Source organism: Hyaena hyaena, unplaced genomic scaffold, assembly GCF_003009895.1.
Source record: "Hyaena hyaena isolate Hyena2069 unplaced genomic scaffold, ASM300989v1 scaffold_502, whole genome shotgun sequence".
NCBI lineage: Eukaryota > Metazoa > Chordata > Mammalia > Carnivora > Hyaenidae > Hyaena > Hyaena hyaena.
The window spans coordinates 37,040-63,909 of record NW_024081136.1 but is presented as its reverse complement, the minus strand read 5'-3'; positions in this window follow the sequence as shown (position 1 = coordinate 63,909).

Here is a 26,870-nt window from a genome sequence, read left to right as displayed (position 1 = left end):
CTTAGGTCATGATCTAACAGTACATGAGTTCAAGGCCCATGTCCAGCTCTGTGCTGACAGCTCAGAGACTGGAGCCTGCTTCAGATTCTGTCTCCTTCTTTCTCTGTCCCTCCTCTGCTCATGGTTTCTCTCTCTCCTTCTCTCAAAATTAAATAAGTATTTTTTAAAAAATGAGGTCTCCATTAGCCTGGGTCCTTGAATGTTCCCAGTGAACATGTACATAAATATGACTTAGAAATAAACTTGTTGTAAGCTCTGGTGGACACACCCTAAGGAGATCCCCAATACTGCTCACTGATCGTTCATGCCTTTTGTGTAATCCCCTCCTTTTCAGTGTGGGTGGGACTTGCTTCTAACCAATAGAAGATGGCAAAAGTAATAGGAGCTCATTTCTGTAATTACATTATAAAACATATAAAAACGTCTTAATAGCAGACACACTAAGGGCTACCCTAATGGACCCTGAAGTAAGCTACCATGAAACAAGAACCAGTGTTGGAGAAGCCCAATGGCAAGGAACTGTAGCCATTTGTTAAGCAACAGTGGAAAACTTAAACAGAAGCCACTGTGTTTTAGAAGCCATTACTGCAGCATAACCTATTCTATTCCTTCTTACAGAGGAATCCCAAGTAAGGCCAATATTTATGTTCAAGAGTGTGTCTACAAATGCCATTACAGCATAGGTAGCCCTAGCCCATAGCAGCGTCCTAAGATCCACTGGCTTTGCTTATCACAGTGCCCATTGTGTGGTATTATGTTTTCAGTGGAACTGTCCCATATATATGAAAGAGATTCAGGTTTAAGGAACAGCCAGAAATTTTGTGAAGGAGAAACACTTGCCAGGTAGTTTAGATTGCAGTGATCATTGGGTCTCTTAAAACAGTGACCATGAAGTGTTTTTGTAATCCAGACTTTTCAAAGAAAATTGATGACTTGGGGTTGTGTGTCATATTTACTTGCACCATCCTATATCCTCTGGAACACCATCACATATCTCCAGATTTATATGCATCCTAGTTGAAATGTACAATCTTATAAGAGCCAACTATATGAGTGAATTACAAGATAAATGTATGCTAATGCTGACAATGGTGATGCATCTACAATCATAACTTTTAATACATTTTTACAACAGTAAGCGTGCTCTTTGCCATTATGCTAAACCTTCATAGAACCTCAAAACTTAGCGTTTAGTTATATTTGCCTCTCACTTGTTATAACTTCTCTTTTTTGTCACTTTCAGAGTCTACTATGTGTTACATGTAAGTAATTTATTTTGAGTAAATATTCTCCCTAATATCAGGGAATATTAATATTCCTTAGACTCTGAGAACCTTCAGAAAAGGGCCATATCTCATTTTGATTCCTATATTTAAAGCTTAGTATGTTGGTTGGCAGTTGGCTCTTGATTACAGGAATGGAATGGAATCTGATCGAATGGAATGGGATGGAATGGAAGACAATGGAAAGCCCTAGTCATGGTTTGATTGTTGCATATCAACCAAGTTATTGGTGGAGGTTTATTTCCAGGACATGATCTGTGGTAAGGAAGAGGTAAGACATGGCAAGTGAGGATAGTTCTGACAGGTCTATAAGGATTGGCTCAACCATTTTGAATTGAAATGTGAAGACTGTCAGCCCAACCCCTAAATATACTTTTTTGCATACGTCAACACTTCCAGTATGAAAGTGGTGGACTCAGAAGTCATGTTTATATTTCATGACTGTCCCTTAGTTGTTAGTTGTTAGTGAAAAGAGAGACAAGAGACCCAAGTTTGACCTACTAGATTCCGTCCTTAGAAAATTTGGAATTTGGATTCATTGAAACACTATCTGTTGATTATTTGAACTGAGGAGGAATTAACTGAGAAGCTGCATGGGTGGACATATATGAATAGAAGAAAAAAGTCTCGATGCAGAGAGAAAAATAGAGAAGTCACAGACGGCACAAAAATAAGAGACCAGTTAGGCAGTGGGAGAGAAAACAAGAGAGAAATTGACTGACTGTGTGACTGAAGAATTCCCATTTCCATCCTTAGGTTTATTTTAATTAAGTGCTTCTTTTACACTTATATCAAGTTGTGAGTTTATTTACTTTGAAGCATGAAATTTATGAAATGTATCACTAGTAAATTACTGCTTTCTCCAAGGCCCTGGAAATAATTTAAGAAGTCCATGAACTTGAATGAAAAAAATAAAATAAAATAAATAAAACAAAATAAAAAAGGATATCCTTAGTTTCACCTATCCCTAAGTGAAATTAGAATTTTCTTCAGTTATGAATGTAAGAAAATAAACAGTAATATAAAACAATAATTGTAAACATCAGCAATAGCAATCAGAAATTTTCATATGCCACTACAGTTGTCTCTGACATCTTGATATACTGTATACATTGATCACAATCTCAAAACTATGGTAGTTATTAGACTCACCACTAGATAGTATCATTTAATGCATTAATAAGGAAGCACATAATTACCTCATTACAAATTTGTTTTTAATACTTTGCTAATCTCATTTCAATGTAATTGGTTTCCATTGCAATCCTTGTATTTTCTTTTTTTTTTAATGTTTTGATGTTTTTTAAATTTATTTCTGAGACAGAGACAGCATGAGCAGGGGAGGGTCAGAGAAAGAGAGGGAGATACAGAATCTGAGGCAGGCTCCAGGCTCTGAGCTAGCTGTTAGCACAGAGCCCGATGCAGGGCTCGAACCCACGAACCGTGAGATCGTGACCTGAGCTGAAGTCGGACGCTTAACCGACTAAGCCACCCGGGCGCCCCATTCTTTGTATTTTCTTATATGAATTTTAAAACATTATTCAGAGAAGGGACACACAGGATTCACCAGCTTTCCAAATGGGTTTAGGGCACATGAAAACAATGAGATCAAGGACAGGCAAGAAGTGTTATGATTACCAGTGAGCTAAACAATCAAATAATAGAAACCAGGGGAAGATCAAGTGGAACAAGTATTACTGTATTTCCTACACCCAGGTTTGGATGTTTTACACCTACTATGTTAAATATTTGACTATATATTTAAAAGACCTTAGTGAAAAATATGAAATATAATTTTTTTTTCCTGCTGTAGCTGAAGTCTTTATATGTTATGGCTGATGAAACAGTAAGTGGTATTATCATGCTGAGTCAAATCATTCAAGTTGACTACCAGTTAAGAAACATAAATACAGGTTGTATTGAACTGGGGGGGAATAATGAAAAAAATTAAATGCCATCACTCCTATCATTTCAATTTTTTTCCTCTTATAATGTTCCAATCCTCTTTCAGTAACTTAAGATAACTTACGATACATTTATATATGCATTTAGTGATGATTTTAAATAAGCATTCTGTCAGCCTCCAGTTATTACCTAAACTAATTTGAGAAAGAGAATCTCTGGCTAGAATTACAAATGAGTGGGTTTGCAACTTACGGCACTTAGGGAGTGAAGGACCATTGACAGTAATTACTTCTTTTCCCCTTGAGGGCCCCTGAGAAGGAAAGCACTGCATTTTCCTACCGAGGAAATTCAGTGTTTGACAGACCATGTACAATTATAAAATTAGCTAATTGATAACTTATCAACATGAGAAACATGCATGTTCATCAGTAGATTTTAAAAAAAGTACTCTAATTTCAAATGAATATTTTAATGAAGGCTATCAAGAAATTTTGTTTCATTTTATTTTCTTTTTCTTCATTTGGATGGTCTGCCATCACTGATCAATTCTGAAATCTTCAGATATTTAGGTATAAACAGAGAAAACCATTTACTTTTAGGTCTCTGAAGTTTCCCACAATTGCAAATTAATCTATGACATTATTCTAAAAATATTAACAATTATTATCAACAACCACAACAGAAATGAGGCCAGATGAAGTAAGGCCACCTCTCACTGCTTCCTTAACACAAACACCACCCCACCCACACACACACACCTTGGTTCTTGGCTACCTGAGGGCAATGGGCACTATATATAAAGGAAGAATAGCAGATGTGCATACTGTGTTTTCAATATCCCTGAGGATTTGTTTTAGAAAAAAGCCTTAGTTTAAGCCATTCTGTTTGATCTACAAAATTCGGTTGTAAAGTTTAGTCTCCTGAGAAATAAGAATAAGAAAAAATGCTGTATGAAGAGAATAGCTCTATATTCCTCAAAGAAAGGTTAATTAAGAATGGAAAATCTTGATTCTAACAATTTTATAATGCCATAGTGAATGGCAGCACTTTAAGGCTGCTTACTGGCAAAGGAGAACTTGAGCTTAAATTCAACTGCTGTTTTCCACCTGCATGTTCCAGGGAAAAGGACTGAATGAGCCTCAGATGATTCATGAGGAAAAATATAACAATTTTCCCTCAGGGATATTGTGAGGATTTCATGAAATACTAAAAGTGCCTAGTGAAGTGCCTGACATATAACAGGTGCTCAGTAAACAGTAGCATGCCATCCTCTTCTGTGGGTTTTGAACCCTACTGTCTGTCCATCAGGCTGAGCAGTATGTGCAGGAGTGAGCCAACTGGATACTAATTTGGGTGGAGAAGGAATCAAGGAAAAGAAGGTAACATAAACTTCAAGCAATTACATTTGAAATAGGACTACACCTTAAGAGAGAAACAGAAACAAAGCAATACATCTCAGATAGGCGACGAAAGAGCTCAATCTTACACATCTTTAATTCTTGTTAGTTCGAATCTCTGAGGCCCTTTCTTGATTTCTTTCTTCTCAGCATTCCCCATTGCTTTCCAGAAAATCCTTGCCTTATGTTTTGGTTATTTATTTTGATGTTATATATTTAAATTAGGCTTATTATGTTTTCAATGATTTAAAGGAAGTAGACTTACAGTGGTAGTATATAGTATTTCTTAATGCGTACTGTCTTCAACTAAAATTTAGGTAATAAACCACTAGAAGATAGATTTCCTCATTCTAAAAACCCCATAACCCAAATGGCTGGTTTGTTTAAGCAACAATAAGTGAGGAGGGAAGAATAAAAAAAGAGAGATGGAAAGAATAGTGAAGAAAGGAGGGAAACAGAAAAAAAGAATATGTACTCTTTTAAAAAGAGTAGTGAGTGGCTTCTTGAAAATACAGACTTAGGACATTTCTGTAGCCAAAGCTCCAGCAAGGTATGGACTGTTTGCAAAAATATAAGAAAATACACCGCCTCCTATCTGCTTCTTCCTCTATAGCCCTATATATTTCTTTGTTGTTGCATCTCCAGAAATGCAAACTGGAACTGGGAGATTTTCAGGAAAAGGAAAACCAAAGCAATCACAAGGATATGTAGTAGGAATCAAGGTAGGGAAGACATCCAGCAATACAAGGACTATAAGAGGAAACCTCTTCAACCAGGAAAGGCAAAATCATGGGATGCTAACCACATTAAAATTCTTAAAATACAAAATTTCCATGACCAGAACAAGCAAACACTTACCTTTCAAAATCTGAAAGACTAGGGTGAGTCTCCTTTAAAGGAGACATTTCTTGTAACTGAGCAGGGTAACCTTAGGACCACCCCCCCCAAAAAAAGGAAGTACTTTTTTTATACAAAGGACAATAATCTTATGAAACTTAATCCCCAAGAGGGTACTGGCAGCACATATAAGTAAATTTTGGAGGGGATTGGCTGAATTTATACACCACAGTGCTGACAGTGTAGATTATGAAGAACTGACGCATGTTCTACCTCTAAGGTTGATGTCAGGATGAAAAATTACAACCACTCATGGTTCATCCCTTAGGGCCATTGTTTGCACAGATTTGGGGGCTAGCTGGAACATTAATCTAGACCAGTCACAGTTATTTCTAAGTTTCTAAGCTTTTTCCCCATAATTTAAAATTTATAAAGTCATGAAATAAATTGGAAGAAAACTTAGATCTCATCTGGTTTAGCCTTCCTCATATTATTCACCGGAAGCTTGAGTCATGTTGACTTACCTCAGGTCACTCAATTGGCTGATGGAAAATAAAATCAATTCTTCTCCAAAGTTCATAGATGACAGCATTAAGTTTCTTCTTTTCTCATGACAACTACAAACAAAATTATAGACTATAATATAGCTAATCAAGATGCATACCCAGAGCAGGAGTCATTGTGGTTCTCCTTCCACAATCAGGAAATTAATTTTATAGTAATGATTTGAGGTATTTTTTTTACCTATTCATCAGCTCTTCCATCATGGGCCTTGAAATCCACATCAGTTTAGTTTCTTTACTAAATTCTCAGTTCTCAATCAGTTTTGAAGACTCAACTAAAGCAAAAACCTCTGAGAGAGCCTTTTTCGGTTAAAGGACCTTCAAATTAGGGAAAGTGACATCATCTTTGTCTTACTGAGTTTTAAAACTTATCCTGGTAAGCAGCTCTACAGAAAGTAAATTGTATGACTACCATGATTTTATATGTGTAGATGCCTCCCAAACCACTCACCTTGAACTAAACCATAATAAACATTCCTTCCAGACTAATGTGAGAAAATGGAACCACCCAGTTATAACTGGTAAGCATATTCCCTCTTTATTAATGTGTGTACCCATATTTTTAGCCATTCTACAGAGAACTTCACTATTTGGCATTGAATTTGCAGGGTCCGTTAAAGCAGATGGTCTCAGATATTTACTGAAGACAAGAATTATTAGTTCCATGTAAAATTTAAGATGTACACGGCACTTCCTCACTGCAAGGATGTTGCAGTTTTACTTGACTGATATTCAGAGAAATCAAACCACAAGGGAAATTAACCAGTGAGAACCCAGTGTAGCTCTGGTCACCAAAAGGACACTCATGGAATTCTATGTTAATGTCTGTTATCAGAACTTGGTAACCAAAGGGATATGCAAAGTATAAGCAATAGAGTTTAACTGAAAACAAACTACACATAATTGTACCTAACATAGAAATGTCCATAAGTAGGAAAGAATATGAGAAGATTATGCAAAAAAGAGAAAAGCTTGTTTTTCTGGATAAATGCAATCTATTTAGGGCATGAATTTTGCGTAAGACCTCACTTGCTCTGAGGAACTGAGTAAACAATTACCTGGTTATAGCATGGAGATGCAAAGGGATTCCTTCAAAGGACTGCTGTTGGAACAGCCCAATGTGAAGACCAGGTCATTGAAATTCTCTTCATATCAGCCAACAGTGCCCTTCCTGTACTCTGAAAAATTCTAGTACTTCATGTTTTATACTGAATGACTATATTTTCATTCTTGATTTTTAAATTAGACTATAATCTATTCAAGGAAAATAATACCATAATCTTTTAAAATATTTTTAAACTCATTGAGCCCAACATAGTATCTGACCTGGACCATTAATAGACTGAGCAATCTTAGATCATGATAGGCAATCAAAATGGAGCAGGCAAGGAAAAGGGGGACATTTTTCAAAGTACATTTATATTCATAATCTGACCTTTAGATTTCTTATAGAGTTTTGGAAATGATTTTTTTGATAAGATAAAATTATTATTCCATGCATACTAAATCTGCTGTGGCTGACATTTTGGAATAAACAGAATTTTTACACAGCAGAAAAACATATCTAAATCTACTTGAAAAAGAAATTCAAGTCCTGTCTGGTCATGATGGAGTAATAATGCTACAATAATGTTTCTACTGTAAACCATTAAAACAGTAGACAGAACATATGAAATTACCCTTTTAGTCACTAGAAATCTAGCAGATGGTAGAGACCTATGGTCACTGAGAACGGGAGTCCTTGGCTTTCTGCCTATATGCAGTTTCAGGACTAGACAAGAAGGAAGGGAAATTCAAATAGAGATTGCCGTCTTTCTTAATACAGGAGACAGAGATTGAAATTCAGTGAGGCCAAGGAAACTCAAATTGGTAGTGGGAGGTAGGGGAGGAATTGTAGAATACCTGAGGAGAGAAAGCTATGAAGAGAAAGAGGTCCATATATGTACTGCAGTCCTCTTGAATCTTCAGCTGAGTAGAAATCTGCATATATTTGTGGTGACCAGGCAAAGAACAACTTTCAGGGAAAAAACATATTGTTAATCTATAGGCAAATAATTGCTAGTACTCACTCACGGCAAGAATAATGTTTGTTCCCACCAGCCAAAATGGAAAGACTTTGTGGTTAATATATAGGGCATTCAGTAAATGTCCTGAAAGAATCAAGCTTCAGTAATGAAGCTAGAGTTGAGTCTATGCTATACCTGTCCCAATCCCAAAAGCTTGAAAACAAATCACAAAAGCATCAAAATGATCTCTAAACAACTTGATTGTCTTCCAGGCCATTCTTCATATTAATTAAAAAAGTCCAATACCTGAAAAAAAAAAAAAGTAAAATCATAATGCCTGTCAGCCAACCCAAACCACTTAGATATGTGAAAAGCAGAAAAATGTAACCTATAACCAGGAGAAGAATCAATTAACAGAGCAGACATTGAAATGACGATGACAATGAAATTAGCAGAAAAATATGCTACAATCATTATTATTATTGGGTTCATTATGTTCAAAGATTTAAAGAAAAACATAATGACAAGAGAAATAGAATATGTAAGAATCAAGTGGAACTTCTAGAAATGAAATATAGGAAATGAAATTATCACAGGTAGAATCAACACCAGATTAAACACTCAGAAAGAAAGGTCAGTGAACCTGAAGATATAACAACTGCAACTACCTAAAATAATACAATGAGAGAGAAAAAAAGAGAGAGAAATTGAAAAAAAGAAGAGTCTCGGTGATGTGTTCTTAATTGCAAGATGTGTAACCACCAAGTAATTGGACTACCAGAAGAAAGGAAAGAAGAGGTAGATAGAAAAATATTTAAGGAAATTAAAATTCCAAAATTGTCCAAGAGTTTTCCAAATTTGGTGAAAACAATAAACCCACAGATTCAAGAAGATCAATAAACACTAAATGAACACACACCAACACACATTACAATCAAATTACTGAAAATTTCAACAAAGAGAAATACCATAGAAAAAAAGATTCATTTCTTACAGAATAAAAAAACAATGATCACAGACACATGAAAAGTTAGTGATCCAGAGCTGAAGAAATCAAAGGGGAAAAAAACTTGTCAAACAACACAGTGAAAATATTCTACAAAAAATAAGCAATGAAGACATTTTCAAGTAAAAAAATCTGAAATAAGGTTTTGCTAGCAAGTGTTCACTAAAAGAAATGTTGAAGGAAATTCTTGAGATAAAATGAAGTGATACCATATGAAAAACTAGATGACAAAAAAGAAAGCAAAAAGAAAGGTAAATATGCAGGTAGACATAAAATATGTTTATTTTATTTTTAATTTTTATTTATTGCTTTAACATTTTAAAAAATCTTTTGAGAGTGAGCACACGAGAGGGGCAGAGAGAGAGGGAGAGAGAATCCCAATTAGGCTCTGCATTGTCAGCACAGTCTGATGCAGGACTTGAACTCATGAACTGAGGGATCATGACCTGAGCTGAAATCAAGAGTTGGACACTTGACTGAGTAACATCGGTGACCCAGGTTTATTTTATTTAAAAAATTATATATATATATATAAAATATACATTATAATTATTCTATATTGTATATTGTATATATTATAACTATAATTATATATATAATATGTATACATATATAATTGACTGTTTAAAACAAAAATATATTGTGGGATTTAACTTATTCCTATAACTATACTTATACATACATAACGTATACCACAACAAAAATACAAAGGATTGGAAGGGAAATGGTTTAGGGAAAAATTTTTAACATTTTTAAGTCATAAATGTAATTTAAAATACATTAAATTAAAGATATATAGTGCAAAATCTACAGAAGCCACAAAAAGATACACAAAGATATATACCTAATGAAGCAATAATGGCAATAAACAAATATTAACACATTAAACAAAACTCAATTAATCCAAAAAATAAAGAAAAATAAACCAAAATCAGATAGCATGATGGTAAATGTAAGCCAATTATGTTAAAAGTTACTTAAATATAAATGGTTTAAGGACTCTAATTAAATATCAGAGATTATCAGACTGAACCCAAAAAGCAATAAGGAACTATATTCTGTCTACATTTAAGTATGCTTTTTTAAGTATAAAGATGTCAACAGGATAAAAGTGAATTGATACAGAAAGAAGGACTGTACAAACGCTATTAAGAAAGCTATAATGACTATGGTTAGATAAAGTGCAAATCAGAGATAGTAACAGGGATTAAAAAGAATATTTCTTAATGCTTCATAATGATAAATAGGTCAATTCTTAATGAAGATATAATAATTTTACACTTTATGTGCCTAAACATAAATTTTTAAAACATGAGTTTCAAAATTCCATGAAGAAAAAAATTGGCAGAACTGAAATGAGAAAAAGGCAAATATATTATTCTAATTAGAGTTCAACATTCTTAGTATTGACAGAACATGTAGACAGACTATCAGTGAAGATACAGAAAACCGAGCCACACGTTCTATCAATTTGACCTAACGACATTTATTTGCACAACACTTTACCAAAGAACAGCAGCATATATATTATTTTCAATTGAACATGCCACATGCCACCAAGATCAACCATATGGTGGACTATAAAACAAATCAATAAATTTTAAAAGATTCAAATATACAGTATGTTCTCTGACAACAATAGAATTAGCATGGAAATTAACAAAGCTATCTGGGAAATCCCCAAATATATAGACACTAAACAATGCACTTCTAAATAAATATGTCAAAGAATCACCAAAAAAATTAGAAATGCCTTGAACTGATGAAAACAAAGACATCAAAATATCAAAATTTGTAAGATTTGGCTAAAAGAATTCTTAGATAATTATAGCTTTTTATACTTTTATCAGAAAAGAAGGGTCTAAAAATAAATCAGGTAAGCTTTCAGCTTAAGAAACTAGAAAAAGAAGATCTAATTAAAAACAAATTAGCATAATCAAGAAAATAACGGATATACGATTGAAAATCAATACAATAAAAAACAATAAAGAAAAATCAGTTAAAGCAAAATTGTTTTGAGAAGTTCAACAAAAATGGTAGCTAATTAGCCTGGTCAAGAAAAAAGAGAAAGAGAGAGAGACACACACAAATTACCAAAAATGATGGAGGAGATCACTAAAGATCCCACAGATATTAAACATATAATAAAGGATGATTTTCACATCTTAATAACAGTGTATGCTACTTCTAAGAAAAACAAATGCCTTGGAAATCACAGTAAACCAAAACAAATACAAGATGATACAGAAAATCTAATTTTTACAATATTCATTAAAAACATTGATTTTTCTATCATTTTCAAAAAAACTGTAGAACCTTATGATTTTAGTGAATTATGTCATACATTTATGAAAGAGATAATACCAACCACATACATACTCTTTCAGAAACAGAGAAGGAAACACTTATCAAATAACTTTATAAAGCTAGCATCACTCTAATACCAAAATCAGGTGATGAATTTACAAAGGTAGGAGCTGCAGACCACATCCTTATGCATGTAAATAAAAATACTCAACAATTTGTAATAAATAAAATCCAATAGCATGTAAAAAAAGGTAACATATAGGGTTTACCCTGGAAGTGAGAAGATAGTCATGAAGAACAAAGTAAGATCTATAAGTGGATCTTATCTGGAGAATGTAAAGACTGGAAGAAGAGGCCACTTGTTCTTATGTAAAGACAGCAACACAAGACATCAAGGAAGGTGAAGAATCAAGGAACCATGACACCACCAAAGGACCACAATATAGCCTCTTCAATAGTGATATTAGAACAACTGGGTAACCATAAGGGAAGAAGTAAATCTCAACTCTTACCTGTATCTTAAAAACATTAATTCAAATTGGATCTTAGACTTAAATGGAAAAACTTTAATTATAAAATTCTAAAGGAAAATATAAGAGAAGGATATGTGATCTCGGACTAGGCAAAAAGTTCCTACACACACATACACATACAAAACGTCACACACATACACACACACACACACACACACACACACAAACATGAATCACAAAAGACCTGAACTTAGTCAGAATTAAAAATTACTATGTTTCTGAAGACACTTAAATGGAAAGTCACAATCTGGGTGAAGACATTTGCAATACACACATGTGATAAAGGACTTGTATGCAAAATATATAAAGAATATTTATAACTCGGGATACCTGGGTGGCTCAGTCAGTTAAGCTTCCAACTTCGGTTCAGGTTATGATCTCACAGTTTGTGAGTTCAAGCCCCATATCAGGTTTGCTGCTGGCAGTGCAGAGCCTGCTTCAGATCCTCTGTCCCCCTCACTCTTTGTCTCTCATCCTCTCTCTCTCTGTCAAAAATAAATAAAAGATTAAATATATATATATTTAAAAAAGAATATTTACAACTCAATAATGTAAAAGAGATCTGACTTAAAAATGGGCAAATGATTTGAACAGACACTTCATCAAAGAAGAATATACAAATAATTATTAAGCACATGAAAAGATGTTTAACATCATTAGTCACCAGAGAAAATGTGACTTTAAACTGCAATAACTTACCACTGTACACTCACACTCAAATGTCTAAAGTTGAAAAGACTTGTCCAGGTAGTAGAGAAACACTGGCACTCATACATGGCCAGTCAGAACACGAAAGGATAAAACTGTGGGGACACTGATTTTTTAAAAGAATTTAAACATGCCGTTACTATATGATTCAGCTTTTAACTAAGATATTCACCCAGGAAAAGTGAAAATATTTATGCACAAAAACACTTGTATTAGAATGTTCATGGCCACAGTTTTCTGTAGTCAAAAATTGGAAACAATCAGAGTGTCTACCAGGAAGCAAATGGAAAAGCAGTTTTCAGGTACCGGTTGACAATATAAAAGAACTAACAACTGAGAACAATGTGGATGAATCTAAAAACAACACACTGAGTGAAAGAAACCAGACACATGAAACTAGACAGTTCCATTTCTATGAAACTCTAGAAAAAGGCGAATCCTATATATAAATGACAGAAAGCATGTCAGTGACTACCTGGGACACAAGTTGCAGTAATGGAAATGTTCTGTATATTGATTTTAGTGGTAGTTACTCAGATACATGTAAATTTCCCATTGAAAATCATGTAAATTTCCCATTGAAAATCACATCTTTTCTGCTCCCTTTGGCTACCACAATGAAAGATTCCCATGTCTAGGAAGACTTGTAAAGTTTGTTTTTGATCTTTACATTACATTTATGATGTTTAATAGCATAATGCATATGATGTCATCATAGATGCGCAGATTCTATATAAATGTTTGTTAATAGGCTTTGTTCCTTTGGGAAAGTATATATATATTTTCTCCATATTGGCTGCAGAGTTCTATATATGACTATCTGTTCAGGCGGTTTATCGGATTGTTTGATCTATCGGTATCTAAAAACGCTATTTTTCCTTGGTAATTCTGCCAATATTTATCTCTTATGTTTGAGGCTACAGGTGTATTCAGAATTTGGAATTGTTATATCTTTACAGTGAATTTTTCCTTTTATGGTTAAGTGATAATCCTCATTAGCCCTACCAATACATTTATCTTGGAAGTATCCATTTTGATAATATTGCCACATCAATGCTCTTTTGACTAAGATTTTGAAAACATATATTTTCCATTTCCTACCTTTCAACCTTCCTATATCTTTATATCATAGGAATGTCTCTTGAAATTACCTTATAGCTGGATTTAGTTTTTGCTTTTACAGCAAGTCTTTTTCTCTGTCTCAGTAAGAGACTGTAATCAAGAAAGTTTCTTATATTTTCAGTTATTGTGATTATTGATGTATTTAAACTCATTCCATTTTAATTTTTTGTGCATTTTTATTAATATGCAGGCTTATGCAGCCTAATATCTAGTTTGTAATATTTGTTAGTGGCATTTGTTACAAGACCATGATTTTTTTCATTTGAAACTCTCGCGATATCTTTCCTAAATATGCTTATCAAAAGAGGGACGTAGAGGCACCAGTTGATGTCTGTCTCTTAACTGAAATGATCAGTCCTACCCCCAGTAAGAAGATGTATTTGTGAGAATTTTGGACTTGGAAAGAATCTTAGAGAGGTTGCCTAAACCATTTTACTTGTGAAAATTGAAAACTGGAAGGTTTAGATTTGTTGTTCAAGGTCACAAAGTGAGATAATAATTATGATATGACTGGATTGAAGTCATATCTAACTCTTTGTCTAGTATTCTCTCCATGCTGTCCTTTCAGATTTATGTTGTACAGACTGTTGAATATCATCATTTCGGCGATACAATAGTAGCTTATGTCTTCCTGAAGAAGCTTGTAAGTTGAATCAATTCTGATATGCATATTAAGTTAAGAAGCATGCAAAGCAGATGGTAAAATGCAAATGGATTAAGAACTCCAAGGTTATACAGATTTGAATCTATTTTAAAAGTGATAGTCTGTTTTAAGTCTCATCAGTGACTTTGAAAACAATAGGCTCAACCACAATGGGAAATATGAAATATTTTCTAACTTGCAGTTGCCCTTTGCAAAAAATGTTTTATTTCAATATCTAATTTATTATTTCTCATTTATGTAATACCCTGCAGCTTTATTTCTCTGCAACTTTTACCTTCCCATTGAGTATTTAAATTTTTCTATCATTTATTTTCCCTCAAAGGCATTAACCTGCTTTTCTAAATCATATTTCATTTTCTTTGTTACTTTTCCAGACACCTAAAATTTTAAATATTATTTCTAGTTAATTCCATATGGAACAGAAAATGAAGAGCCAGTGTAGAGAATAATTACTCAGTATTTCAAAATGCAGGACTGCTGGGGTAAATTAGAGGATGGGAATCGATACCATCAGGTCTCATTGTATTGACCATGGAAAAGCAGCAGTCATGTTCATTTGGAAAAAGCTTATACTTTCTCTACATGAGAAAGAAAAGGAAAACACAAAAATCCAATCTCAAATTATGCTTCAATTTCTACTTTAATGTTCTCTTCTTAAAATATACATTGCCAACCCCCCTGGTTCAGCAGATCTTTCAAAACCAGCCTTTGAGATTTCAGTCTAGGTCTGCATTCTGAGCATATTGTTTAGCAGATAGACCAATTAGGCTTTTTTCCTGACAGCAGCCAATGTCGTGGGGGCCTTTGTTGAATTTCTTTCACATCTTGTGTTTATGAAAATGAACTGTGTACTTGGGAATTTCAAAAGGTAATGAACCATGGGCCTAAGGAGAGCACCAGAAGGAGGCAGAGCATAGAGTGCATCACTATGAAGCTCTGATGGGAGACTTGATTTCGATTGACAGCGATGATTCTCTATGGCGTTAGGTCCGAAAAATCAGAATCAACTCAAAAGCTCATGAATTCAAATATTTAGAAAAACTCATATTTAAAAAAACTCATGTGTACCACCAATTAGTTCTGAGAAGAGGTAGATTTGGTATTTGGCATATTTTATTTTTTTTACAGAGACCTATTTAAACTTGAGAAAGGGCATACACAAGCTGTTTACAATCTCTTGGGCACATTCTATGTTGTATCTGCCTCATGTCAGCCCCAAGCTCAGCCTTTAACCTTTTTGGTTGAAGGATGCCCTCAAAGGTCAGCTCATCCTGAACACTACAGTCAAGTGCTTTCCACTTTCATTCTTCTCCCTCAGTTATTATTCTTTCCATCCTGGTGCCAGGGATGCATTTATCTGTTCATTCTCAGACTCTCTGGAACTTTGGTTGATCAAATCATGCAACTTTGCTAAGACTGTCTCAGTTTTAGCCCTGTAAATCCTACATCCCAGGAACACCCCAATTTTCCTTTCTAAGCTACTCTAGAGATTTACATCTTTCTCCATGCCCAACCAAGGGACTAATACTGAATATTCATTCTTTCAATAGGACCCTTCACGTAACAAAACATCACTGCCCATCTGCTCCAAACACACACACACACACACACACACACACACACACACACACACAGAGAGAGAGAGAGAGAGAGAGAGAGAGTTTATAAATATACTGAGAATGAGCATAAAGGCTTTGCTTCATTGAAGTTTGGCCTAAATGCCACTTCTTCTTTGCCTTTTCAAAATCAGCTAGAATCTACTTGAAAGATCTGCCTCAGTCTGCTTAGTGTCTGTGTCTTACATCTGTGTTCCCAGGTCAGCCTTATGCTTAGCAGGTCATACTCTCCCTTTGGTTCATTTCACCAAGCTTTTCATGCTCTCTGATGACCTTCGCTTGCTGCCTCAGGAACATCTTGGATATGGAACCAACCTAGGAGACAAAGTTCCTATTTCAGTTATGCCTCTCCACCATATTTCTAGGAAGTAGAACATAGAATAGCCACACTTCACATTTTGGGATTTGCTGGCCCAACTATGATTGCTCATTTTGTATGTGACTTGCTTTTTCCTCCTTATCTGGAAGGCGTTAAGACTTTCCCTCTGTCCCTACTGTTTTGAAAATTCACAAATATATTCTTTTATTAATATTTTATTTTGTTTGATGGGGTGCAAGCAGGGGAAGGGCAGAAAGAGGGGCACAGAGGATCACAAGTGGGCTTTGCACTGACAGCAGAGAGCCTGACAACAGAGAGCCTGATGTTCGTGTTGAATTCACGAACCATGAGATCATTACCTAAGCTGAAGTTAGATGCTCAACTGACTAAGCCACTCAGGTGCCCCACAAATATGTTCTTTAATGCGGTTTTTTCTCTATTCATTGAGCTAGAAACTCAGTGGGCCCTTTCATTCTGAAAAATTATGTGTTGATACATTTTTATACCACTTCTTTCTTAATTTACTCATCTTGCAATGTCTCTGTTCCTTCTAATAGTTTATTGTTGTTTTACTCCTTTCATTATATATGACATCCTATTCTTTTTTAATGGATGTAACATTTTCTCTTATTAAGGTGATCATAAAATGTAATATAATGCATTTATTTAATATTCATTTTCCACTTTCTAAATATCATATAATTTTACTGGAATATATCTCCCAGTTCCCTTAGTTGTTTTAGCTATAAATTTAATTGTATCAGTTAAAAAGTAAAAGTTCCATTTTATGAACGTTGAGACTATGGCAACGTATAATTGTGTAAAATTTTGGGAGGTTGTTTAAAGGACTGTGGAAAATCTTGCTTCTGGGCTCTGGTTTCACAGCTTTAAAATGAAAACTGACAGCAAACCTGTGTTTTGTATCTGCCAACAGATAGATCATCTTAAAGGAGCCACTCCCTGCTTTTTTTCCTCTAGTCCATGGAAGTCAGTTGAAGAACTGACATCCTTTAATCCTAATCAGTGCTTTGAATGAAAATACAGGGCCTGGGGTGAGGGACAGGGGAGAACCCACACATTTAACTCCAAAAGGGATACCTTTTTAAAATAGTAAGAGAAAAAATCAGTGATCTTAATCAGTTAGAAATGAGTCAAAGGCCAGAGCACCTGAGTGGCTCAGTCAGTTAATAAGCATCTGACTCTTGATCTTGACTTAGGTCACAATCTCAAAGTGTGACATTGAGTCCTACTTGGGCTCCAGACTCCACACCCAGCATGAAACGTGCTTGGGATTCTCTCTCTCTCTCTCTTACTTTCTCTCCCTCTACACCTGCCCTGCTCACACTCTTTCTCTCTCTCTAAAGTAAAATGAAAAAGAAAGAAAGAAAGAAAGAAAGAAAGAAAGAAAGAAAGAAAGAAAGAAAGAAAGAAAGAAAGAAAGAAAAGAAGAGAAGAGAAAAAAGAAATGAACTAAAGGCCAAGGGAATTTTAAGTAAAATAAGTCCTTGGGATAAAACCAAATAAAAAAGTTCTTAATGGCACAAGTTTCTCAGACAAAGACAGGGAAACAATAATGAGTCAACATTGAATTAGTAATAAAATGTCTTATCTGTTAATGAAATTATACCCCACTACAACTGAATAAGATGACATGGGGAGTCACTTCCATGCCAATGATCAATGTTAAAGCTAAAAGGAATAGTACAGAACAATTAGCTCAACTCTTATCTTTATAAAGAAGCAAATGAGATCAAAAGAAATAAGTCATTCAAGCCCTCACAAATAGCTAATAGCCCATGCAGCAAATATGTTGTTGCTCCATAATCAAGTTGTTCAATCTCTTTATTCCTATAAACTTCTATGTTCCCTTCCTCAAAGAAATGGGTCTATAATGAAATATCTAATACAATTACAGCTAAACTCTCTAAGTGAAAAATAATTGGCAAATTCTAGTTATGGCCCATATAACTTGATATTCAATGCAGTGCAATTTCAAAAAGAGGATTCCAGATCTATCTGTTTTAACTAAAACATCCTTTAAAGTCAAACAATAGATGGTCCAGCAGTGAACAATAAAAGAATAAATTAAAAAGAGAACAGCAAAGAATATTTGTGAAGGCAACAAAAGGAATTTGGGTTGTAGAATTTAGGGAACAAAATGTTAAAGAGAGACCATCTACAGCTAAATGACAAATTGAGGCTATTATTCCCTATCCTCATGGAGATAAAATAAAATTAGGTAAGTACAGATGTACCCAAGAAGCAACTCTTGGGTAGAGTGACTTATGTCTGACTCAGCCCCTCGGTAGTGAAATAAAAGGGTAATGGTAGACGGATCCTTAGAATTTTGGGAGAAATGGACTAACAGTTGAAATTTGCTGGTCAGAGGTCTAGAAGCTAGACTAAGTGACCACTACCATACCACAAAACCACAAAGCTAACTGCCTTTCTTAACCCAGAAAATAACCTGTTCAGCTCTTTCAAGTCAAAAGGGTACTGTGATTAAGCACAGATTCAAAGGGTCTAGAATGCCTGGGTTCAAATCCCAGCCTTCATCAATAGCTAATGTAAATTTAGGCAAATTACTTTTAAGTACCTCCAGCTTCTCCTATGTCAATGAAGAGGATTTGGGTGTCCGCCGAAAATGATGTCTACCAATTCCTGGGCCAGTTCTAGGAAGTAATAAGTCATTATGATCTTCCATATGTCTGAATGCATACAACCTGACAGATCCCAGTATAATTTTTAACATAGCTATTGAAAATATCAAGATAGAAATGTGGTTTTTAAGTTTATGTATTAAAGGTATCACCAGCTTGATTTAAAAGGGGAAAAAATGTAGCTAAAGATATTTAACAGCTGTTATTACATCAGCATGACCCATCAAATGGGCAGTGATGAATACTCTGGCTAAATTCTAATTAAGAGTCTACTGAATTAGTGAATTTTTGAATTTCACGATTGACATTTTCCAGCTCTGAGTAATGGGAGGGTATATTCACATGAACATTGGAAAGACAGTTTCCTAGTTATGTTTTATTAGAAACTATGTGGCAATAGCATGCCTCTCTAAACATAAAGTTCTACAAATACTCATAATGTATACACTCAAAATACAACTTGTTTCCAAATGGCTGAATCATTTGGCTGCCAAATGAACTCTCCATTGAAACAATGGAAGAAGCACAAAGAATCTGTAATTTAGATGCAAAAAGGAGACTATCCAACAGTATGACTCGGTAACTAAACTCAATAGTAATAAAATGGTAAAATCTTACCTTACTGCAGATTTCTCAGTTAAGATTTTCCTCTGTAGGTATAGTGAAATGGCTATAGAGCAAGAGAAGGAGCTATTAGAGACCTAACTAGTAAGATATACCAATGCAGTCAGTTCTGTGATAAAGAGACATAAGTCTTCCTAAAAATCAGTGCAATATGCAAAATTGTGCAGTAAAAACCATAGGGTTTAGGTAACAACAACAAAAATGAGGCTGCGGCATAAGACTTGAAAGCTTCATCAGAGAAAAACTGGGGGAAAAAAGAAATAGGAACCTAATGAATGTGGCCAGAAGAGTCTTACACACATTAAATAGCTAAGAAATACATAAATACTAAAATACCCAAAGTATTTTACCTGGGAAAAGGACCTGAAATTGGCTTGTGTAAGTGGGTAACAGAGAAGTTGCAGCTTGTGAGTTATCATAAAGAGGTGGAAGGAGAATTAATAGAAATCATAGGGAAAATTGTAATCCCAGAAGCAGTGAACTGAGGCAGCTGGAAGACATTTGAGTTGCGTGTGTGTGTGTGTGTGTGTGTGTGTGTGCGTGCTCTCTCGCGCGTGCGCGCACTCCTACCTGAATCACTTTATTTGGACAGTTTCCTGCATCTACCTAGTATTTCTTGCAGATAACACCATGTATAAGCAAATGCAAAATTCACAGTATGCTCAAATTGTTACCTAAAATAGCCATCTCGTGGGAACAGATCAGTTTCAAAATAAAATAATGTATATGACGAAATATCAGTGATAGAAATTTTTGAGACTGGAAATAAGCTTGCCAGAAAATTTAAATAATCAACACTGAACTTTCTAGGATCAAGGAGGTTGTGAAATAATTTAAATGAGAAAGATTAACAACTTAAAAAACTTTTCTTCAGTTTTCTCTCTCTTTTATTCGCTATTCCTTTGCCTTTGGAAAATTAACTCAATGATTTCTTAATATATCTACAAATGAACCCTCTTCTATTCTTTTTCTTAACATTACTTTTTCTGCTCTCCGTTCATCACCTTGAATTACTTTTTTTTCCAAAAATGTCTTTTGAACTAACATTCTTGATTTTCTTTCTTTGAAACAGGATATTAATTTTATTTAAGTGTGACACTAAAATGTTTTTAAATACCTTACTTTGAGACACAGTAGGTTTGGGGTTGGTAAAGGATGGGTGGGTTACGTTTCTACGGTTGCATTTCTATTCTTATGAAGACTCAACTTGCAATACAAGTACAGTTTCAAATTCCTCACAAAACTGGGTCACAACCTGGATGATGCCAAGATAGTGAACCACCCACCCAACTACATTATCCACAGTTTGCTTCTTTTTATCAGGAAGAAGATCTTCAACTAAGATGGAAATCAAAAGTTTCCTGTGGTCTAGATTTAGAGCTGTTTGTCTTGGAATGTTTGAGTAAATCCTTCCTCAAAGTCTTAGAATATTTTTCTTTCCCTCTGGATACATAGTTTCATTATAGCTGAGGGGAGACAGTGTAAAAAAAATTCCCAGCAGCCTCTGAATGTCAGTTTCCATCCTGGCTAAGTTCTGACCATAGAGCTACCTAAAAATAAAAAATCCTTTCAAATATTTTCTCAGGTCTCAGCTGGGACACTTAGCATATATTCTTGGCAGTATGAAACAATCCCTTAGATGCAAAAGGCATCCTCAAAAAGGGTGCAAAGGATACTAGGTACAGAGACGTTCCTAAAAGATAAACAAAAGAAAGACAATTCCTCTGAGAGTGGGCAACAGTGAATAAGACCCTAGTCACAGATGGAGAGCAACCCATGTTTCTGTCCAACCATATTTTTGGGGGCCCCCACCTAACAATCACCAACTAAATAAACAGGACACAAAATGAGACAATCAAACCAATTGGTATTTGAAAGCTAATTCATGAGCCACAATTCAAAGATCAATTCTTACAAATGTTTTTTTTGCCTGCAAATCTGAATTTGGGAAGGGAAAACATGAAATTTTTTCTTCCTCCGTTGACCAGGTACCAGAGATACAAATCTGGGAGAAATGAATTCATTTAAGAATCTTACCCTTGCTGCACTTGGGAGGCTCAGTCGGTTAAGTGACAAAACTCTTGGTTTCCGTTCAGTTTACTATCTCTGCCCCTCTCCCTGCACCCCCCTCCCAGCTTGCATGTTCTTGCTCTCTCTTTCAAAATAAATAAAAAAACTTTAAAAAGGGATATTATACCTTTTGCCAGCCTCTGCATTTTTCCAGGATTCTATCTTCAATCTCTAGAGCAAGTGGGTTTCATCCTGATCACCAGAAACTATAGAGGAGGAAAAATAATTTCCCCACAACCCTTTCTAGTGAGTGCTTGGCTAAGACTCCCTTTTGCTGGGCACCTCATAAATGAAAAGGCTTATAAAGGTTTAAATTCTCCACTGTGACTGCTGTAATTCAAGACTATCTTTGGTAAGGATAACATGCTCCATTTTCATTTTTTATTATTTTTTATTTTTTTACCTGTGTTCTCACACTGACCTCAGGGCAGTTTTAAGTCAGGCCCAGTCTGACTATGGATTTGGTCTGACCTGGAACTCTGTCTGGTTTCCAAGTCAGTCACAGTTTGAACCCCAACCCAGTCTGGCTTTCTAAGTCCAACCCAGTGCAACTCTGGCTGGGTTCTGGACCCAGTCCAGGAAAAAAAAATGCTCAAACAGAATCTCAAAGTTCATACACAGGTTTGCATGCTAGGATCTGAAAGAGACTTACCCCCAACCTCCATCCAGAGACAGCTAGAAGACAGTGAACTCAAGGGGCTCAGCAAGTCTCTTTGCCTGGACACTCAATGGCTTTGGGGGACTGTGGGACCTTCTTCAGTTCCCTTTTCTGACAACAGAACTGTTAAAAGATAAACTATGGCACGTTAAAAATTCTGAGTTCATTTGTGCAAAAATGGATTCAAATCAGGCAGCATCCAAACTAGCAGTAGAACAGAGCGCTGGAGAGCTGTTACAAAATGAAATAATCTAAAATTTATTTTATGTTTATTTTTCAGAGAGACAGACTGACAGACAGACAGACAGAATCCAAAGCAGGCACCAGGCTCTGAGCTGTCAGAACAGAGCTGGATTCAGGACTTGAACTTGAGAACTGCAAATTTGTGAGATGAGCCAAAGTTAGACCCTAAACAAACTGGGCCACTGAGGGGCCTCTAAAGGAAAGAATGTTATAGGCAGAAGGGAACAGGAACAAGAAAGTTAGACTTGGAAAACAAAACAAAACCGGTTCTTTTTCTGTGAGGGGTGCTAGATTGCCTAACTGCCGCTACTGGCTCCTGGTTACTGGCTTAGGACTCCAACTCTAGGAGAATGAAGCTGTGATTCTATTTGGTGACTGACATGTGCCTTAGCATGAGCACTTGAGCACTCTGTTCTTGTGGGACCTGCTGTCTTGTTTTTAACAAGCATTATAATTCTTATACTTTCTTTGACAGGTACCAGACGACAAAACTTTTATGAAAATGCCTACTTCTCCAGCCCATGATAGTGCTGATCTTCTGGGTTTTTTTTTGCTTCAAGGTTTTATTTAAATTCTAGTTAGTTAACATAGAGTAACATTGGCTTCAGGAGTGGCATTCAGTGGTTTCAATACCATTGATCTTTATCATTGCCAATCCTCTGATGGAAATGAGGGAGAATGATTCTGCATTATTGCCTTCATTGAACTGTTCATATCAATGATAAATTTAGCATTTTTTCATGTTCACTTAACATTCGTATTTCTTTTTTGATTAGCCTATTCACACCATTTTCCCACTGAGTTGAGCTTTTTACAAAATAATTTGTAAGACATTTCTTTATTAATATATAAATCAACATCTATCATAGACCTTAAATATTTCTGTGGTTTTTTTTTTTTTTGCTTAGATTTTATGCTTCTTAATGGAACTTTTCATAATGGAGAACTTTTCCATTTATATGTAATAAATTTTGTCCATATTTAACTTTATGCTTTGTGGGCTCACAAAAAATTTATATACCAGTGTGTTATTTTAATCTCCTTTATTCTCTTGGTGGCTTATATATTTTTCATTGATATATTAATCTATTTGGATTTTTTTTGCATATAGAAATGAGGACAAGGTCTAACTTATCCTTTATAAAGTATAAAATACTGTTCTTACACCATTGCAATGCCACTTTCATGGGTGTCATTAAACTCCTATGTATCTAAATATGTGTCTGCATTTTATAGATTGATTGATAAACAGAGATAGAGATATGTAGATATATAGGTTTACTGTTCTATGGTAAAGATGAACTAGATATCTAACATGTTAGCAAATCAAATTCACTATTTTATTAAAAGCAAAACATGAAGATAAAGCTGGGTTTATGCCATGAATGAAAGGAGTTACAGTGTTTTCTTTTGGCTATATTCACTTATTTCTATTTTTTTCCCTCTTCCATATGTTTACTAGATTAATTTTCTCATTCTTTTTTCTTTGATGTTCTAGAGAGTCACATTTTCTGTTACTATTAGTGAGTATACTTAGGCTTTAAAAAACTTATTTGTGTATATTTTCTTAAGAGCTTTGAGAAGCAATAAGTATCTCCACCTATCCCTTGTATAAGACAGAGCTTTAGCATATTTAGTTTCTTTTCTCTTCCCCAACTAGCTGAAAACTAGATGTCCCAACCTTGCTTGCAGCTAGACATGGGCGATCAACTAGGCTCTGGGTTTCTGTCTGGTCAGTAGGGAGTGGAAGGGTCCTGTAGCAACTTTTTGGCACCTTGTTTACAAACATGCCACTCATCCTTTCGCACTTTTGTCACTTCCTCCCTCCTACTGCCTGGAATGTGGGTTTTATGGTCAATATTCTCAACTGGATGAGAGCATAGGTCCCTGAACAGTAAATCTCTGGATGGCCTCCCTGAGAACTTTATATGACCAGTAAAACGCTTACTTTTTTTAAAGTCACAATTTTTTTGTTGTCTTATTTGCAATTAAGATCAATCCTAACCAGTACAGATGTCCTGAATAGATCCTATCTTTATTTTATCTTTCATGTTTAATTTAATTTCATCATTTTTACTGCATTCTATTGGAATTTCATGGGTAGTAGGGAAAATGAGGTGATATCTGCAAAGGGTACAAATTTTCAATTGTGAGAAGAGTAAGTTTTGAAGACCTAGTGTACAGCATGATGACTGTAGTCAGTAAAAAAGTATTGTACACTTGAAAGTTGCTAAATATTTTTTACTGTATGATTCAATATATTTTTAAATATAATTTATTGTCAAATTGGCTAACATACAATGTGTAAAGAGTGCACTTGGTTTCCGGGGTAGATTCCCATGGTTCATTGCCTAACTACAACACCCAGTGCTCATCCCAACAAGTGCCCTCCTCAGTGCCCATCACCCATTTTCCCCTCTCTCCCACTCCTCCATCCAACCTCAGTTTGTTCTCTGTATTTAAGAGTCTCTTATGGTTTGCCTCCCTCCCTCTCTGTTTGTAACTATTTTCCCCTTCCCTTTCCCCATGGTCTTCTGTTAGGTTTCCTAAGGTCCACATATGAATGAAAATATATGATATCTGTCCTTCTCTGACTGATTTATTTCACTCAGCATAATACCTTCCAGTTCCATCCATGTTGCTGCAAATGGCATGATTTCATTCTTTCTCATTGCCAAGTAGTATTCCATTGTATATATAAACCACATCTGTATCCATTCACCAGTTGATGGACATTTAGGCTCTTTCCATAGTTTGGCTACTGTTTAAAGTGCTGCTATAAACTTTGAGGATACATATGCCCCTATGAATCAGCACTCCTATATCCGTTGGATAAACTCCTAGTAGTGCTATTACTGAGTCATAGGGTAGTTCTATTTTTAATTTTTTGAGGAACCTCCACACTCTTTTCCAGATCGGCTGCACCAGTTTGCATTCCCACCAAAGCAAGAGGGTTCCCATTTCTCCATATCCTTGCCAGCATCTGTAGTTTCCTGAGTTGTTTATTTTAGTCACTCTGACCAGTGTGAGGTGGTATCTCAGCGTGGTTTTGATTTGTACTTCCTTGATGATGAGTGACATTGATCATCTTTTCATGTGTCTGTTGGCCATCTGGATGTCTTCTCTTGAAAAGTATCTATTCATGTCTTCTGCCCATTTCGTCTGTCCATGTCTTCTGGATTATTTGTTTTTGGGTGTTGAGTTTGGTAAGTTCTTTATAGATTTTTGATACTAACCCTTTATCTGATATTTCATTTGCAATTATCTTTTCCCAGTTAGTCGGTTGCCTTTTAGTTTTGTTGGTTGTTTCTGTTGCAGTTCAGAAGCTTTTAATCTTGATGAGATCCCAATAGTTCATTTTTGCTTTTAATTCCCTTGCCTTTGGAGATGTGTTGAGCAAGATGTGTTCAGCAAGAAATTGCTGTGGCTGAGATCACAAGGAGGTTGTTTCCTGCTTTCTTCTCTAGGGCTTTGGTGGTCTCCTGTCTCACATTCAAGTCCTTCATCCATTTTGAGTTTTATTTTTGTGTATCGTGTAAGAAAGTGGTCTAGTTTCATTCTTCTGCATATAACTGTCCAGTTCTACCAGCACCAATTGCTAAAGAGGCTGTTTTTTTTCCATTGGATATTCTTTCCTGCTTTGTCAAAGATTAGTTGTCCATACATTTGTGGGTCCAATTTTGGGGTCTCTATTCTATTCCATTGATCTATGTGTCTGTTTTTGTGCCAATACCATACTATCTTGATGATTACAGCTTTGTAGTAAAGGCTAAAGTCTGAAATTGTGATACCTCCCATTGTGATTTTCTTGTTCAATATTACTTTGGCTCTTTGGGATCTTTTGTAGTTCCATACAAATTTTAGGATCGTTTGTTCTAACTTTGAGAAGAATGCCAATGTGGGGCGCCTGCGTGGCTCAGTCGGTTAAGCATCCGACTTCAGCTCAGGTCATGATCTCATGGTTTGTGGGTTTGAGCCCCACATCGGGTTCTGTGCTGACAGCTAGCTCAGACCCTGGAGTCTGTTTCAGATTCTGTATCTCCCTCTCTTTCTCTCTGACCCTCCCCTACTCATGCTGTCTCTCTCTCTCTCTCTCTCTCAGAAATCAATAAAACATTAAATTTTTTTTAAAAAAAGAGAAGAATGCCAATACAATTTTGATTGGGATCGCATAGGATGTGTAGATTTCTTTGGGTAGTATTGACATTTTAACAATATTTTTTCTTCCAATCCATTAGCATGGAATGTTTTCCCATTTCTTTGTGTCTTCTTCAATTTCCTTCATAGCTTTCTGTAGTTTTCAGCATACAGATCTTTTACATTTTTGGTTAGGTTTATTCCTGGGTATT